Source organism: Hydra vulgaris, chromosome 10 (genome assembly GCF_038396675.1).
Source record: "Hydra vulgaris chromosome 10, alternate assembly HydraT2T_AEP".
In the NCBI taxonomy this organism is placed as follows: domain Eukaryota; kingdom Metazoa; phylum Cnidaria; class Hydrozoa; order Anthoathecata; family Hydridae; genus Hydra; species Hydra vulgaris.
This window is the reverse complement of record NC_088929.1, coordinates 34,113,234-34,130,771: the sequence shown is the minus strand read 5'-3', so window position 1 is coordinate 34,130,771 and position 17,538 is coordinate 34,113,234.

The following is a 17,538-nucleotide window of genomic DNA, read 5'->3' as shown; positions in this document are numbered from 1 at the left end:
GAGAAAAATAGTCAAACCGCGCGCACTGGCTGAATTGAATGTTCCCCTCTTTAGCGCACTTGAACGCTTTTGGCTTATCCCATGCGTACTATATGGATGTCTCTTATGTAAATAATATTTACCTATTTTATATTTATATATATATGTATATTATTTATGACCACTACGATGGCCAGAAGTGTATTGTATGTATTATGAGATGAGACTGTTAAACTTTAAATCACTAGCAGCAAGTTGCAATTATTATTATGACTTCAAAGACTGTTTTTGAAGTTATTGAATTTAATCTACTTAACATCAGCATGAATTATAAAAAAGTTTTGTAAAGTGTCACATTTGCTCTCAGTCTTTGCGCTTAACTTAATAAAATACTTCAGCTGGTAATCGCAGCAATTTTTTAATATAAATATTAAAGGAGGCTTTAAACAAAAGTTCTTCAAATGCCTGATTTTTGCCTTTTTTGAAATTGCCTGCAAAGAAACATGATCATTTACACAAAATAAATTAACAAAAAGTTAGATAAAAACATGTGCTGCATCATTTGACTCAATTGCTTTGATTTTTAGACTGAATAATGTCAAAATAAAGGCTTTGTAGTAATCAGGAAAAATAAAGTTTTTCATTTATAACAAATTATTTATTAAAAACTATATTTTATGTTAAAATAGCTGCTCTGTAATGCAGGCTATCGCTAAATTTGTATTGTGGTAATTGACCAATTTGTTTCTTGTTAAAATGGTTTAGTTGGGTTAAGTTTTTTCAGCATAATTTTTTAAATTAGCAGTACTAATATTAAAAATAAATCGGTGAATGTTAATAGAGCGGAAATCCAACTATGTAAACTTTTTGGAAGATAAATAAAACATTATTTTCCCCGTAGTAAATTTTTGTTAATGGTTTAATAATTTTTTTTTTTTTTGAAGAATATGTTTTGCACTTTCAAAAAAAAAAAATATTGAACCGTTAACAAAAATTTACTACGGAAGAAAATGCAGTTTTTTTTTAGTTTCCCGAAAGTTTACATTATTGGACTTCCGCCCTTTTAACATTCACCGATTCAAATGTCATCTGTTGTTTGAAACCATGAATAGTACCTTTCTTTGAAAACTTTTTACATTTAGGCTTATAAGAATTACTAGCATATTCCTAAATAGCAGTCTTTATCGTTAGTTTTAACAAAAGTTTTTATCGTGAGTTTGCATTTAATTTTTTCATTGCACCTAATTTTTTTTTGTTTGTTCAAGAATTTCGTCGACTTTTTGACAGATCAGAACCTTATCTTAAATAATTTAAAATCTGATTTTTAAATACTAGCGCATTGGATTGGTACGACAAAAATTTTAAGTCTAACATCCTTTTGGTTTTGGATTTATCTTTTTTCAAATGCTATTTTTAGCCGTTGTTAATTTATTACTTATTAATTACTTGATATTTAATATTATTAATATATGAATATATTATTACAGTACAATCTCTCTAATTCGAATCTCCTTAATTCGAAAACCTCCATAATTCGATTAAATGCTGAGTCACCGCATTAAGTCAACTTTCTGTAATTCGAAAACCTCTCTAATTCAAACTTTTATTTTTTCCGGTAAAGCTCGAATTAGAGAGACTGTACTGTACTATTATTTATATACATTTTAAATAATATATAGCTCTTCCAATAGCAGTGATTCTATAATCTACCTAAAATTAGTAAAGTTTAATACAATCTATTTAAAATGCTGTATACAATGCAAACTGACCTTAATTATTAAAACTTACGCGTTATCCAGTCGGAATGTTGTTCTGTTGTTATAATAAGAATATTGATGTTTCAATATATTCTTTTGAAGAACACACATTTTTAGTTTTATTCACATTCGGAGGCAAATTATCAGAGTTAAACTGTAGAGTCTATCTTCCAATTTACGCTTGACTTTTTTTTTTTTTAAAGTTAACACAAGCGATTTGAAGATTGTTTGAATTTGATTCTGCTAGTTAGGGGCAAATTTAGATAGAAGGTAATACATTTGTATGGCCGTGGCGCAGTGGTTAGAGCACTTGCTTTATTAGGAGGAGATCGAGGTTCGAAACGAGCTTTGGACATATTTTCGCGTCACGGTAAGGAAGGAGGCGTGAACTTCCTGGTTAAATGCACTTTCGCGGTGCTCCGTGACAAGACTGATAGGTTCTTGTTGCACCTAAATAACAAAAAAAAAAAAAGAAATTTTCATTCACCTTAATCTTTTAGAATATTTGGCAAAAATGAATGTATTTTTTTTTCTTGAAAAACATGTAAAAATTACGAATTAAAACTTATGATAAAATAAGACCGTGTGGTGAAACATTGATTATCTAGAAAAATATGGTCAACAAGTCAAATAGAAGATAGCTGTGCTTAACTTCTCTAATTGCTAGAAGAAAAAAAACTTATTTTAACTTTATATAATCGCTGTTTGCTTTAGCTGATTTTACTTTTCAAATAAAAATGTGTTAATTTTTTGAAATGAGTTTGTATACGTAAAAATTTAGAATTTAAATTTATCAATTAGTAATAGAACTAATTAGAGTGCTAGCTATTGCTTGAGAATTAAAAAATGTTATGTCTACTCTGGTCATACAAGTAACGTTTGAGTAGCCGTAGCGCAGTGATTAGCGAGCTTGCCTCAGAAGCTAGAGAACTGTGCTTCAACGCCTCTGGGCAAGTTTTATAACATCGGTAAGGAAGGAGGCGTGAACTTTCATTCAAATACTCTTCCACGGTGTTCTGTGGTAAGATTTGGACATTTTAGGTCTTTTTGAAGCACCTTGATAATGAAACAATTTGTTTACTTTTTTTAGTTAGTTTTTTTATTAGGTTGTTGATATAAGTTTTGAAAACAAAGAATAGAGTTAAAAAGCGAGTAAATGGTTGACAGAAGACTTGAAAAGTTGAAGGTTTTATAAGTCAGAAAAATATGAAGATGGAAGAGAGATTCGAAGCATTGAAGTGTGTGGAAAAAAACTAAATAAATAAAAGTCTTAAGAGCATGAAAGGGCAGGTACAATAAAACTTTGCTAAAAAACGAGAGAGAGAGAGAGAGAGAGAGAGAGAGAGAGAGAGAGAGAAAGAAAGAGAGATGATAGTTCTCTGAGAAGTGACCATGATAGCATTTGTTGAAAAGAGAATAAGATGCAAACCTTATGACGATGGATGAGTAACTTTGGTGATTAGCAACAGATGCTAACTTTGCAAAACATTATATTTGTGGTTTCCATGTGAAGTCAGCAGTGAATAATAATTCAAGAAGACGAAAAGGTATTGTTATTTTTGCTATGAATAACTGATTTTTGTGGGAATTAAAGTTACTTTAAGAGCTACCACAGTGTTTGGAACCTTACTACCAGCCGTTCTCAGAACTATTAAACTGAACTTTAGAGCTATACCCTTATAAAGATATACCACAGGAAGAGTTTCATAGCCACTATCAAGAAGGCACAAGCAAATACCTATGAGTAAAGTCAAAAAAGATTCAGCATTCATCATCCTAGGCAGAAAACAATGTAAGGCAGGTTTATATATATGCGAGTTTTATAGATAAAGAAAGGGGGGGGGGGAAAGAGGCTAGTCAATCGAATTATTTTGTTTACGCTATTATTTTTGCTTAGGAGGCTTTCTATAAGAAAGTAGCTCAATGCAATTAAAATATGCTAAATATGAGTATTTTTATCAATACACCATCTCTCGTTGCTATAAAGCATCGTCACTTGTTGCTATAAAAATAAAATGCCTCAAAAACAAGACATAATTAAAATTATTTTAAGTTACTTAAATTTCTATTAGCCAGGTTGTCCATGTCTTTTTTGTTGATAGCTTTATTTTACAAATTACAGATTTTAATTAAGAATATATATATATATATATATATATATATATATATATATATATATATATATATATATATATATATATATATATATATATATATATACATTTATATATATATATATATATATATATATATATATATATATATATATATATATATATATATATATATATATATATATATATATATATATATATATGCAGTGGTGATTCTATAAAATGAGGGGCAGGAGCGAGTCCCCTCAAAAAAAAAAAAAGAAACTTAAAACTAAAACTCTCTTGGCTGAAATGCAAATTAGCCGACTATTTTCCTGAAAAAGTTGACTAAATGTTGAAAACAGCCTTCTTTTGGGGGATGTCACACCCCCTTCTTAAAACTGCTACTATATAGACGTGTTTATACAAATACTATATACATACATTACACTATAAAACCATACACATGCATTACAACTTTAAATAACTCATTTTATTTTCTCATGTATGCAAGCATACACAAGATGTATGCAAGTATACACAAGATGTATGCAAGCATACACAAGATGTATGCAAGCATACACAAGATGTATGCAAGCATACACAAGATGTATGCAAGCATACACAAGATGTATGCAAGCATACACAAGATGTATGCAAGCATACACAAGATGTATGCAAGCATACACAAGATGTATGCAAGCATACACAAGATGTATGCAAGCATACACAAGATGTTTGCAAGCATACACAAGATGTATGCAAGCATACACAAGATGTATGCAAGTATACACAAGATGTATGCAAGCATACACAAGAAAATAAAAGTGAGTTTAGCACTTAAGATATAAAAAATTTCTCTTTTAATATTAATAAAATATTTGATGTAGTTTAATATTAATTTTTAAAAACCTTTCAAAGGGTGTTTATGTATTGCTTTTAAGTTTATTCTGCGAAAATAGTATTTATTATACATACTCTATACAAAAAAGCGCTTTGATTTAATATTATTTATAATTGAGACATTTAAGAGTAAAGGTTCCTTTTTTCTGGGACTCAGGGTAAAGTTGCTACTCTAAAAGGCTGTTGTTGAAGTCTCTTTCTTTTGTTATCTTCATGTTGAAGTCTCTTTCAATTAAAATATGAAAATAATATAAAAAGGAAAGCCAGTCATAAAGATGATTTCTTTAACTTAATAAAAACTAGCAATTAATACAAGTATTTACAAGTGTTGATTTGTTAGGTTAAAGGACTAACCTTGTTTTACGCGTCGCGTTATCAACTACACGTTGGCGCGTTATCAGCAACACTTATTTTATAATATTCAAATACAAGCTGATTGTTTACTATTAACTTCTATTAATAATTGCACACTTTTAGATTTGCTTTAGTTCTGTAATTATACCAATTCAACTTTTTTGAAAGATTGATTTCCAAAGATATTTGTTGTTATTAATAATAACATTTGATATTATAATACATTATTCATATACTGCCATTGTACACTATTTACATCTGTTCAAATATATATACAATTATAAAAGAGAGAGAAGTTAAATTATTACAAAAAAAATAGTTTTACTAGAACCTAGTTTTTTAGCTCCAACTTTATTTTCTGATGATATTTTTAAATGCTCCCCAATAATCACTTAAATCGAACTTTCTAAACCCAGAAAGAAGCATTAAAGTTTATTATAGTTGTTAAAAAATCTGGTTAAGTGCCGTTGTTTCTTTTCATTCTTCAAGTACGACGTCTACACATCCGCAAGGGCGTATTTTCGTATCACCGTGAATTAAGTTGAGAAGGTTGGAGTATGGATGAGCTGACCAATCAAAACTATTTTTTAATTCTTCATTTTCAAATTGATTTGGTAAGGTGTTACTTCTGCTTCTTGGTTTCTCAGGTCTAGGGGAAAAATAGTTTGGTAAAAATGAAAGTTTTCTTTTACCTGGCAATACTCGTCTTTTAGCAGAAATTCCCCCAACAATTATGTGGTCACTTTTCTCGCTACAAAAGGATGGGGAAAAACTTGACTTTGTAGAAATGTTTTTTTGGTAATCCGATTCAATAGCACAAACATTAACCTGAAATCGACCGGTTTTATAAGATTTTTCTACAAAATTATTTAGAACTTCATTGCTTTTTTCCTCTTCAGTTAGTAAACTCATAACGCTTAAAATATTTTACAATCTTTATTCATTGGTAACTATAATACAAGATTTTGTGAAGGTGTGCTCATTTAATTCCGATTTTATACGCTGTTGAAATAGGATTAAAGTTTTTGAGATTAACTTCTAGTTAATCATCAAACGATTTTTTGTATTTATTATTAAAACTTTAATCGAAAAAACTTTTTACCGAAAAGAAAAGTAACAGTCCAAAAAAATTGATTATGTAAAAAAAAAATATTTATTTATTCTACTGGTGTTCAACAATTTATAATTAATGAAAACGTTCCGGTATTTTTTTATTTAAAAAAAAAATACTCGCTTTAAGTGAATTATCAAAAAAAGCTATCAAAGATTTCATGTAGTACCGTAGAGTTTTGGTGACATCACAAAATGATTTTGTCCGCATATTAATCCCATGATGACTTGCTTAATTAAGAAACTCTATTATTTCGGTAATATGTTTGTTCGCATATCATCAATCCCATAATGATTTGCTCTTCATAAAATAATTCTATTTTAGAACTGCAACGTAGGCTATTATAGAGGATGTCGCATTTTAATAGCAATTTTAATTCTGTAGTTAATATAGTTAAGCTGGAAGAAAAAACAACTAGACATGTTTGATTGCGTCACGCACTTTGTTTTATTAAGCTTTATAAATATATTTTTTATGTATTTAAATAATATAATTTATATCCGTAATAATTTTTTTAATTAAAAAAATTTTTTTTTGCTTGTTTGAAATTTTTATAGCGATTGTGATTTTATTTTAATTTAAATGCATTGGATTACTTAAGATATTTTATCTTAAAAATGGTTTCTGTAGGTTTATTTTAAATGCATTGGATTCAATGAAAGAATTTTTTGATGTTCGAGATAGGTAACTTCCAGACATGGAGCAAACTCCAAACATATATATGTTTATACTTATGTCAAATAATGAGGGTTTGCAAAAAATTGCGATGATTGGAGGCTGGGAACAAAAAAGCCCCAAAATTTTCGCCCCCCCTGCCCCAAACGTGAGAGCAACAAGTTAAATTTTAGATTTCATTTTAAAATATTTTAGCGTTCAAAAAATATTACTATATAAAGTTTAAACCCCCCTCAATTTGAGGGGGTTGCAAATTTTATATGGTAATAATTTTTAAACGCTAATAGATAATACTATGAAACTTAAAATTTATCGATTAATATAAGTCTAGTTAAGAATAGTACAAAAAATACTTCATCAACTTGTTTGGAGTTTGCTCCATGTCTGGAAGTTACCTCGATCTTCTAAGTAATCTCGAACACCAAAAAATTCTTTCTACGCCTCTGATTGGATTACTTTTTTTTTTTTTTAATTTTATTTTTAGGTGCCCCAAGAAGTCCAAACGGTCTTGTCACAGAGCACCGCGGAAGTGCATTTAACCGGGAAGTTCACGCCTCCTTCCTTACCGTGACGCGAAAATTTGTCCAGAGCTCGTTTCAAACCTGGATCTCCTGCTTATAAAGCAAGCGCTCTAACCACTGCGCCACGGCCGCACAAAATATTTAATACTTAAGATATTTTATTTTAAAAATGGCTTCTGTAGCTTATTTAGTTCTAAAGATATACGTGTTTTAATATTATCAATACATGGACTTTATATGAAATATTTTCTTAAAGTGTCTCGTTAAATTTTTGGCACCGAAAGTTAAAAAAAAAATACTTTTATATCTTTTTCCTTTTGTTGCGTTGACAAATTTATAATAAAATATTATTGAAATTAAATCGTAAATCGAAATTGTTTAAACAATTCATAAACTTTTTTTTTCTTTTAATTTGAGGAGGGGGAGGGGGGGGGTTCCATTAAATGTTCATTTATCAGTAGTAGATGTTAAAAATTTTTAGTACTTTAGGCGTAACAAAACTTTGAGGAAAAATATTAAGGTGGTTATATAGTAAAGAAAATATTTTTTGATTTCTAACTTTTTCGACATACCAAAATTAGTAGCAAGACTAAATAATGCTTAATTTAATTTAAAATGCTGAAATAAAGATTTATTTACCCTTTTTTATGCTGGTTCAGCATGAAATGGAGAAAAATCAATAAAAAGGAATACTACATTTTTTAAGCTTTTTTATGACATTTTAAGCTAAAACTTACCCCACTGATGGATTATAGTGTGATAAACAAAACCTTACTAGAAAAACTTAAAATAATAATTATTTTTAAAATTGCAACTCTGTTAATTTTAAAGAATATTTTTGATGCAAAATCCATTGGTAAAATATAAATATACTCAAGTGGAAACAAGTTTAAGGTTAGTTCTTGTAAGGTATTGCAGTTCTATCTATAAAGAAACAACCCTGAAAATTTGAAGTTAAATGCATATCTGGTTAAAAAGATATAAATGATTTGCTGTTCGCAGTCAGACAAAAAAATACAATTAAGAAATCAAGCTTCAAAGTTTAAAAACAATGTATTAATTAAAAATTTTTGTATCAATGTATTAAAAAAAAATATTTGTAGCTGCTAAAGCACGATTTAATTAATAAAAGTGCAGCTCATCTTTAGTAAAAGATGTACTGTTTGCAGCTGTAGAAAAAAAATGCTTGTCAATTCTATTCTTAAATGCGTTAACTGACGGAACCTTTTTGCATGCTGACGACAAGTTATTCCAATCATTGGCAATACGATTTGTAAAAAAATTGTGACGAGCATTATTATATGTGAATTCACGCATTAGGACGTTGGAAGATGATCTGCAAATTGGTGGATTATGCCAATTGATACTCTCAAAACCGTTTTCTAACTTAAACTGTTGGATTAAATTGCCACGTCTCCTGCGAGTTTCCAAAGTAATAAAATTGAGCCGACGACACCTTTCAGCGTAAGGTAATCCTTTTAAATCATGAGGTACTTTTGTTGCTTTGTGCTGAATTTTTTCGATTTTTTGGATGTCACCTTTTAAGTAAGGACACCATACCGGAATAGCAAATTCCAGGTGCGGCCTAACATACGTAGTGTATAATTATTCCAAAGCTTCATATCTTTTGATCTAAATGTTTTTTTTAATAGGCGAAGTATCATATTTGCTTTACGTGTTGCAACCTTTATGTGTTGATTTCATTTTAGATCATTAGATATGAAGATATCCAGGTCTCTCTCAATATCCAATAAACAAAAAAAAAAAAAAAATTTGAATTTAAATATAACTCAAAATTAGTAATAATATATACTAAATAAAATTATAACAGGCTACAAAGAATAACAGGCTACAAAGAATAAGATCTTTTTCAAAATCAATTAATAATGGAAATGATCATAGTTCATCAGATTCGTTATCATACTTAACATGGTATGTGGTTCGTTTCCCATTTATTTGATCAATTCGTACTCCTTAAGCACGTTCACAAGATAATTCAAAAGAATTTCCTTCTCTGACACGATGTTGAATACATATACCTAAAAAATTGAATGGATTGTTAATAAATCTGGATAATGAATGTGTTTTTTGTTGCTCTATTAATTTGTTTAATCTTGTATCCTGAATTTTTTCCATTAATTCTATTTTTTTTGTTTTCAACAGCTGCATCACGTAAAATACGAGTTTTTAAACTTACTCAAATTACAAGATTATTTGTTTGGTATTAAATTTGCTTGACTAACAATTTTAAGACTTTCATATAATTCCTCCCAAGACTTTCATATAATTTCTCCCAAGACTTTCATATAATTCCTCCCAAGACTTTCATATAATTCCTCCCAAGACTTTCATATAATTCCTCCCAAGACTTTCATATAATTTCTCCCAAGACTTTCATATAATTCCTCCCAAGACTTTCATATAATTCCTCCCAAGACTTTCATATAATTCCTCCCAAGACTTTCATATAATTCCTCCCAAGACTTTCATATAATTCCTCCCAAGACTTTCATATAATTCCTCCCAAGACTTTCATATAATTCCTCCCAAGACTTTCATATAATTCCTCCCAAGACTTTCATATAATTCCTCCCAAGACTTTCATATAATTCCTCCCAAGACTTTCATATAATTCCTCCCAAGACTTTCATATAATTCCTCCCAAGACTTTCATATAATTCCTCCCAAGACTTTCATATAATTCCTCCCAAGACTTTCATATAATTCCTCCCAAGACTTTCATATAATTCCTCCCAAGACTTTCATATAATTCCTCCCAAGACTTTCATATAATTCCTCCCAAGACAAATTCCTTCTTTTAGTTCCTTTAACCTTTGTTTTGCAAAAAAGTTTTTTGTCACGTTTCACATCTAAGATGACACGATAAAAATTAAGCTGAGCAAGGAGTACTTTTGATTTTAATGGTTCTCCCATATTATTAACTGATTCTTCTGCTTCTTGCAATCAAATCCATGTTTTTACATTTAAATTTATTAAGTTATTACAAGCTGAAATTTTTTTTGAGTGTAGTTTAATTTCTTCTATTTTTTCTTCTTGCTTTGCTTAAAGACGTATAGCTTTTTTAAGAGCTTTTTTTTTTTCATCATACTTGTGTTTCATCATACTTGTGTTTCATCATATTTGTGTTTCATCATACTTGTGTTTCATCATACTTGTGTTTCATCATACTTGTGTTTCATCATACTTGTGTTTCATCATGCTTGTGTTTCATCATACTTGTGTTTCATCATACTTGTGTTTCATCATACTTGTGTTTCATCATACTTGTGTTTCATCATACTTGTGTTTCATCATACTTGTGTTTCATCGTGCTTGTGTTTCATCATACTTGTGTTTCATCATACTTGTGTTTCATCATAGATACTTTGGTTCTTTATTAATCAAGTAACACTTTTCTCTCTTCGTCTGTTTTGCTATTAAGACATTCTAATGTTTGATTCTGAGATATTGTCAAAGCCTGGATAGTTTGAACATTTGCATTTGGTTTTGTTCGTATCATTAAATCCAAAATGGCATAGCCACTTTCTAATGCTTTGTTAGTAACAGGGAAGTTAGAGGATCTTAGCAACCGGATCAGATGGATTTCAATATTTACCACCAGGTAACTGATCAGCACACTGACGTCCCAAAATAAAAAGAATAGCATAAAAAATAACTTCAAGTGATTGTACAGTCAAAGAATCAAACTCATCATTTTGTATGTCTTCAAACAGTTTCAAGTAAATCATATCTTGATGAAGAAGATTAGTATCTTCCAAAATCTTTCCATTTGCAAACAATAAAGAAGAAGCACCCTTACAAAGCATCCAAAGCACATTATAAAAAGCATCCTTACAAAAAGTTGAAAGTCTGATTTTCAAACGAAGTAGGTAGAGGTTCAATAGCAAAATGCTATCAAGTGATTCGATAATTCGCCACAAAGGGCCTGTAAGTAGTTTTTCAATGATTCCCAATGCACGAACTTTATATCTAAATATAAAATTAGAAATGAATTACTTCAGTAAATCTTGTTTTAAATGTTATTTTAAAACAAATTATCAAAAAAATTCAGCTAGATATATCAACCAAAATCATACTATATCAATATAAAGCAGCCGTGGCGCAGAGGTAGTGCACTTGCAATCAGAAACAAAGGATCCGGGGTTCGAACCCCACATGGACAAGTTTTGCGACATTGGTTAGGAAGGAGGCGTAAAATTTCTATTAAATGCTCTTCCGCGGTGCTCTGCGATAAGACTGCAAGGACTTCTTGGGGCACCTTAATAAGAATTAAAAGTAATAAAAGAGTGAGTAGTAGAAATCCGAATAATTTTTCACTACGCTTTTTATGTAAATAAAACGGGGAAAAATTCAACAAATCACCTTAAAGAAAACAAAAAACCCACCCTCTATAAACCTGACAAAAAAAAATTTATGTACATTACAAATAAATAGCTGCAGACCCTATTTTAATGTGATTACGGATGAAATATTTAAATTTACCGATATTAACACAAAATTGAATAGCTTAAAAGAGAATAACTTTTTCAATTCGAGAGAAAACTGTCGTCATCCCATAGATAAATGTACTACGTTCTTTTTTGAAAAAAATGTTATATATATATATATATATATATATATATATATATATAATTTTAAAATTTTTGAGGGGGGCCTAGGCTCTCCTAGCCCCCCCGGTGGTTACGGCTCTGTATAAGATTAATTTTGATGGGTGGGTTTTTATTTTGCGACACTCAAATAAAATAATTTCTTGCTATTTTTGAACATAGTTTTTCAAAAACAAATCAAATTTTTTTTTGCGATAAAAAGTCACGTGGCTAAACTTCCGAGTTTGAATTTCATGCTATATTTTGCTATACAATGCTCTTATATCCAAACATATAGTTGGCTTAGCATAGGAACAGCCGCAAATAGTCATAAAGACTAATCCAAAGTAGCGTCAACATTTTTGCGTATCGAAGTTCTACTCACGCGCTGAGTTGACGGAACTCGTATCGCACAACAGTCCGGATTTTAACAATTTGTTTGACGCACTAATCAACTGAGTTATCCAGTCACTTTAAAAAGTTTTTTCCGTGTTTTTTAATAGTTACAATTAACGGTTAAACATAACACATAAACATAGTTAAATCTGCAAAAACTTTGACCTACTATTGGTCTACAAAAAAAAAAAACTTTGGTCTACTATTGGTCTACAATAAAAAAAATTTGCGCTCACACCAACAGCTGCTTTTTGTTATAATTTTTTTTAATGTTGTAAATAACATAGTTTCAAAGAACAACGCTATTAGTTAAGTTTATTACTAACATGAATGCATATAAGTCACTCAATGATGTGATTTGGACAAAATGTCCCAAAGGTGTGTATGTGAGAAGGTCAAATCTTGAAATTAATGTTGCATTTGCTGTCATTAAGTTTACTGATCGCGTAAACTGGTTTGATAGATGTTCTGCACAGTTTAGGACTTGTTCATTGACATTTTACCAAAAACTGATGTTCTGTGTGCAAAAAATTTCAAAGCTAATGAACAAAAAATCATCTAAGAAGGTTAGAAAACAAAGAAAAAAGCTTACAGCAACTAGGAAAGTGTTTGATGATTAATACAACGATGAAGAGGAAAAAGTATATGAAAAAGAGGGATTTTAACCTGTTTTTATATGTTAATATGTTTGTATATTTAGTATAAAAATATATTTTTATGAAAGATTGTTGGAATTTTTTTTTAAATATATTTTGATGTTTAACATAATCACAATAACCAGATATACTTTACAATATTTTACATAAGCAACGGCAGGACTTCTGAAAGATCACGAGGATCTTATCATAAAGCCCTTTACATTATATGGTTAATTTTTAATAAAAATACTGCAGTGAGGTTAAACTTTTAGTTAAAATTTATTTTAATTTATAAAATTTCAAAAAGTTAAGATGAGTTGTTAAATGAAACAATAAACGAAAAAATATGAAATAATAAATAAAAATATTTAAAAATGAAAATATATTTTTGTTTTAAGTTTTTATTTGAACTTTGTTCAAAACATAAATCAGTTTAGTAGAAAAGTCAAAATTTGGTAAGATTATTTTTTTTTTAGAGATAATTAGAGATGGTCTCGGTAGAAGAAGAAGAACAAGAAGCCCCTTTTTGCCAAAAAAGATCGTTCACAGCAAAACTGCATTTCTTAATAAGTAATATTTTTTTTAAAACAAGAAATATATTTATTGTTTTATAAAAATATTTCCCATTCTGCATTTTATTTCTCAAAACAAAAAAAATATTTCTTGTTTTTAGAAACAAATTTCTTAAACTATAGACAATGGATTTACGATTTTGCTGTGTTATTTAAACGTAGATTATATTTGTTTTTAGGTTTGAAACAATAAAGATTTGGAAACACATTTGGTGATAAATTTTCTCTAAAACATGAAGCATAAAATATCAAATTTAAGTGTTGATATTTATTATAATGAGCTTTATGTCTTAAGATAAAAAAAATTTAGAATGCAATTTTAAAAAATCTAAATTTTTGGCTTATAATTTTAGGAATTCGAATTTAATTTATACAAGTTTAAAAAGACCTTATGATGCCTTTAAAATCAAACAAATATTAAAAATAAATTTCATCAGATCATTTATCTACTTAAAAAGAATAAAACTGCAAAATATTAGAACTTAATATATTTTACTTTTTTTTTTTTTAGAGCGACTTAAATTTGCCCAAACGTACAAAAAAAAAAAAAAAATTTTTTTTTAAAAATGTGTTTCACTCTTTTTAAGAATTTTGTTAAAATACCAGTAACCAGTACAAACACATTGAAAACTGTGTGAATCCTGTTGATTAAATTCCTACTTAATGCCCAGCGGCTCAAATATTTATTTAAATTGAGACACTGAATTTAAAACCTTTTAAAATCTATAAAATTTTTTGAAAAAGGTATGTTAACAGCAGTGGTCTATTCATTTAAGATTATCAATGTCTGTAAACAAGTTGAACAAATATAGATTTATTTGTTAGTTGTTAAAACTTCTTAAGATTCGGACATACTATGGGAGATTACCAAACTTTTGGTAAACGTTTTTCAAATTTGACAAACAAAAAAAAAATTTAGCAGTAACATTTTGAGTTAATTAAAAAAAAATGGCCAGTGTGGCGTTTTTGAAAACTTTAAAAAAAGTTTTTGAAAAAATGATACCACAGTATTGTATTTACTACATTATTAGTAATGAATGACACCACACAACTAAGAGAACTAGACACCACACAACTAAGAGAAGATGTGCAAACCTAAGAAAGGTGCAATACCATTATTGATGACATAAACGAAGCAAAAAGTAATAATGGGATTTTAACAACATTTTGTTATAAGAGATTCATCAAATCTTACTAGTGGTGCCATATATTAAAACACTCAGACTTCACGAAAGAATTAAACTGGGTAATATTGGCCTGATCAATTAAAGTTTTTTTTTGAAAATACAAATTATCTTTTAATTTCTGCATCATACTTACAAGAAAAAACTTTTATATTTTACATAAATCAATATATTATCTTAAAAAAACGTTATTTTGAGGCAAATTTATGAATGGATAAAAGTTGAATTTTTTTTTCTATTGCTAATTCGCTCTCTTCATCATGTTTTCCTAATACATATAATTGAAATCTTTTAGGTCGTCTGTTAATCGTTATTTTGCTTCATAAACTTCACCTTTTCTCTTTTAGTAATTTCCAACTCTAATAGTGGTTACTTGCAGCCACTCTAATATTGGTTGCTTGCAACCACTCTAATAGTGGTTGCTTGCAACCACTCTAATAGTGGTTGCTTGCAGCCACTCTAATAGTGGTTGTTTGCAGTTAGAAGTGAAGTTATTAAATAATAATAATTTCCGGAACATGTTATTAACTAGTCAAGTTAAATATATACAAAGGTGTAGAGTGTTTGTGCTGCAAATATTTCTAAAAAATTTAGGTAAATTGACTTTATTTGTCACAAGATACAAAATCTATTAATGGCTGTAAAATCAAACTTCATAAAATGAAAATTCATTAGAAAATTAGAAAATAAAGACTCACTGTTGGTAGAGTGGTATATAGTATACCAAAAATCAAACCTTGGCAACACTACTTCTGCTTAGATGACTTTGAAAAAATTATCTTAAAAAACTGTAATATACACTTTCCAATTAAAGTAAAACTAATTAATTTTTTTTTTGCCTAAAGTAAACAAATATTACAAGACAAATTTATTACAAATATAATTGGTAAAACTTCTAAAAGATTACAGGCCCGTAGGAACAAAAATTATATTAGGGGGAGGGGCAGTACGACCCCGAAATAGTTTTAAGAACATTTTTTTTTTGGTCATTTTTTTAGTCGATTTCTTCAAAAAAATTTATTTGAAAAAATTATTTGGGGGAGGGGGAATATTTATTCATATTTTTATAAATATAGTATAAATAAATATTTTTTCTGTTAAAAGGATGGGTTTTTTTAATTTCCGTTTGATATAAGAAATGGTCTATTTCAAATACAAATCATATATAGGCAAAATTATTTAAGCATATAAAAAAAGACCGTGATAAGAAATAAATATCTGTTCGAGTTTAGTTTGGCAGTAAGGTTCCTGATGATTTTTTCCATTCCAAGGTTGTATTTGTCTATGCGTTTTATAATATAAAATTTATAAAGAAATTAGGAGTTACTTTTATATTTACACATAAAGCATAAAATACTATAAACATTTACAACTTTCATTTCTCTCAGAAAACGGTTTCGAATTTAAAAATCGATTTTCAAAATAACTTAGCGAGCTGCGTGTTTCTGATGCTGATAAAGAGATTTAAGTTTAGTTTTGTGCATGCCTCCCCGTATAACATTTAGATAATTAAAATTTTTTTAAATTTATTTTTAGGTGCCACAAGAAGTCCTTTTGGTCTTATCACAGAGCTCCGTGGAAGAGCATTTAATAGGAAGTTTACGCTTCCTTCCCAGCCGATGTCACTACACTTGCCCAACGGTGGGGTTCGAACCACGCATTTTACGTTTCTGAGGTAAGTGCGCTGCGCCACGGCTGATCAAATGGCAATGGATAAATAAATAATATAGTTGTTTAATTTGTTATTTATTATCATATTATAATAGGTTTATACATAATTCTAATACTTTTTAAAAACTTTCAATGAGATGTTATCAACTTGTTGTTTCCGGGATAGTTTTTCGTCTACAAGAAGTTTTGTAACTTTTTTTTTTTTTTTGGTATTGTATTATCAATAAAGAGGTCAGGCATTGTGTTTGGCAAGCCTTTTTTTCTGGAAATTGGGCAAAAAAGTGTCTATTTTGTTTTATTAATATTTAGAGATAATTAATTTTTTTTTAAATTAGTATGAGATTTTATCTAATTCTTGTTTTATTAAGTGTAGCTTGTTTTCATGAAATTGAGGTTTTTATCATCAGCAAAAAACTATAGTGGTTAAATTAGAGGCTTTGTTAACGTCACTTATGTATATTAAATTTGTACATGAAATTAGAGGCTTTGTTAACGTCACTTATGTATATTAAATTTGTACATGAAATTAGAGGCTTTGTTAACGTCACTCATGTATATTAAATTTGTACATGAAATTAGTTATGTATGTTAAAGATCCCATGGGTCCAATTATGTACCCTTGTGGGACACCACATGTTACTTTTATAAATAACTCCAAAAAAGAGTCTTTGATATTAACGATTTGCTTACAATTACTATGATGGCTTTTTAAAAAGCTTAGGGATTTATGTCTAATGCCATAGATTTCTAATATTTTTTTAATTGAATATAGTAATCGAAATGATCAAAAGCTTTAGTCAAATTGGTCTCTAATTGTATAATGAGAACTTTTTAAAAGAGCCAGAAATGCTGCGTGTTAGTCGGAGTATGGCATGTTCAGTAGAATTGTTTCTCTGGAAGCCAAACTAATTATTATATACAAGTTTATTGTCAACAAAATAACTGTAGATAGAACTGTACATTATTATTTCTAATATTTTAAAGAAAACTAGAAAAACTGAAATAGGTTAATAGTTTCTAACGTTGTTGTGGTTACTTTATTTGAAAATAGGAGTTATTTTTGCTGCTTTTAGAGAG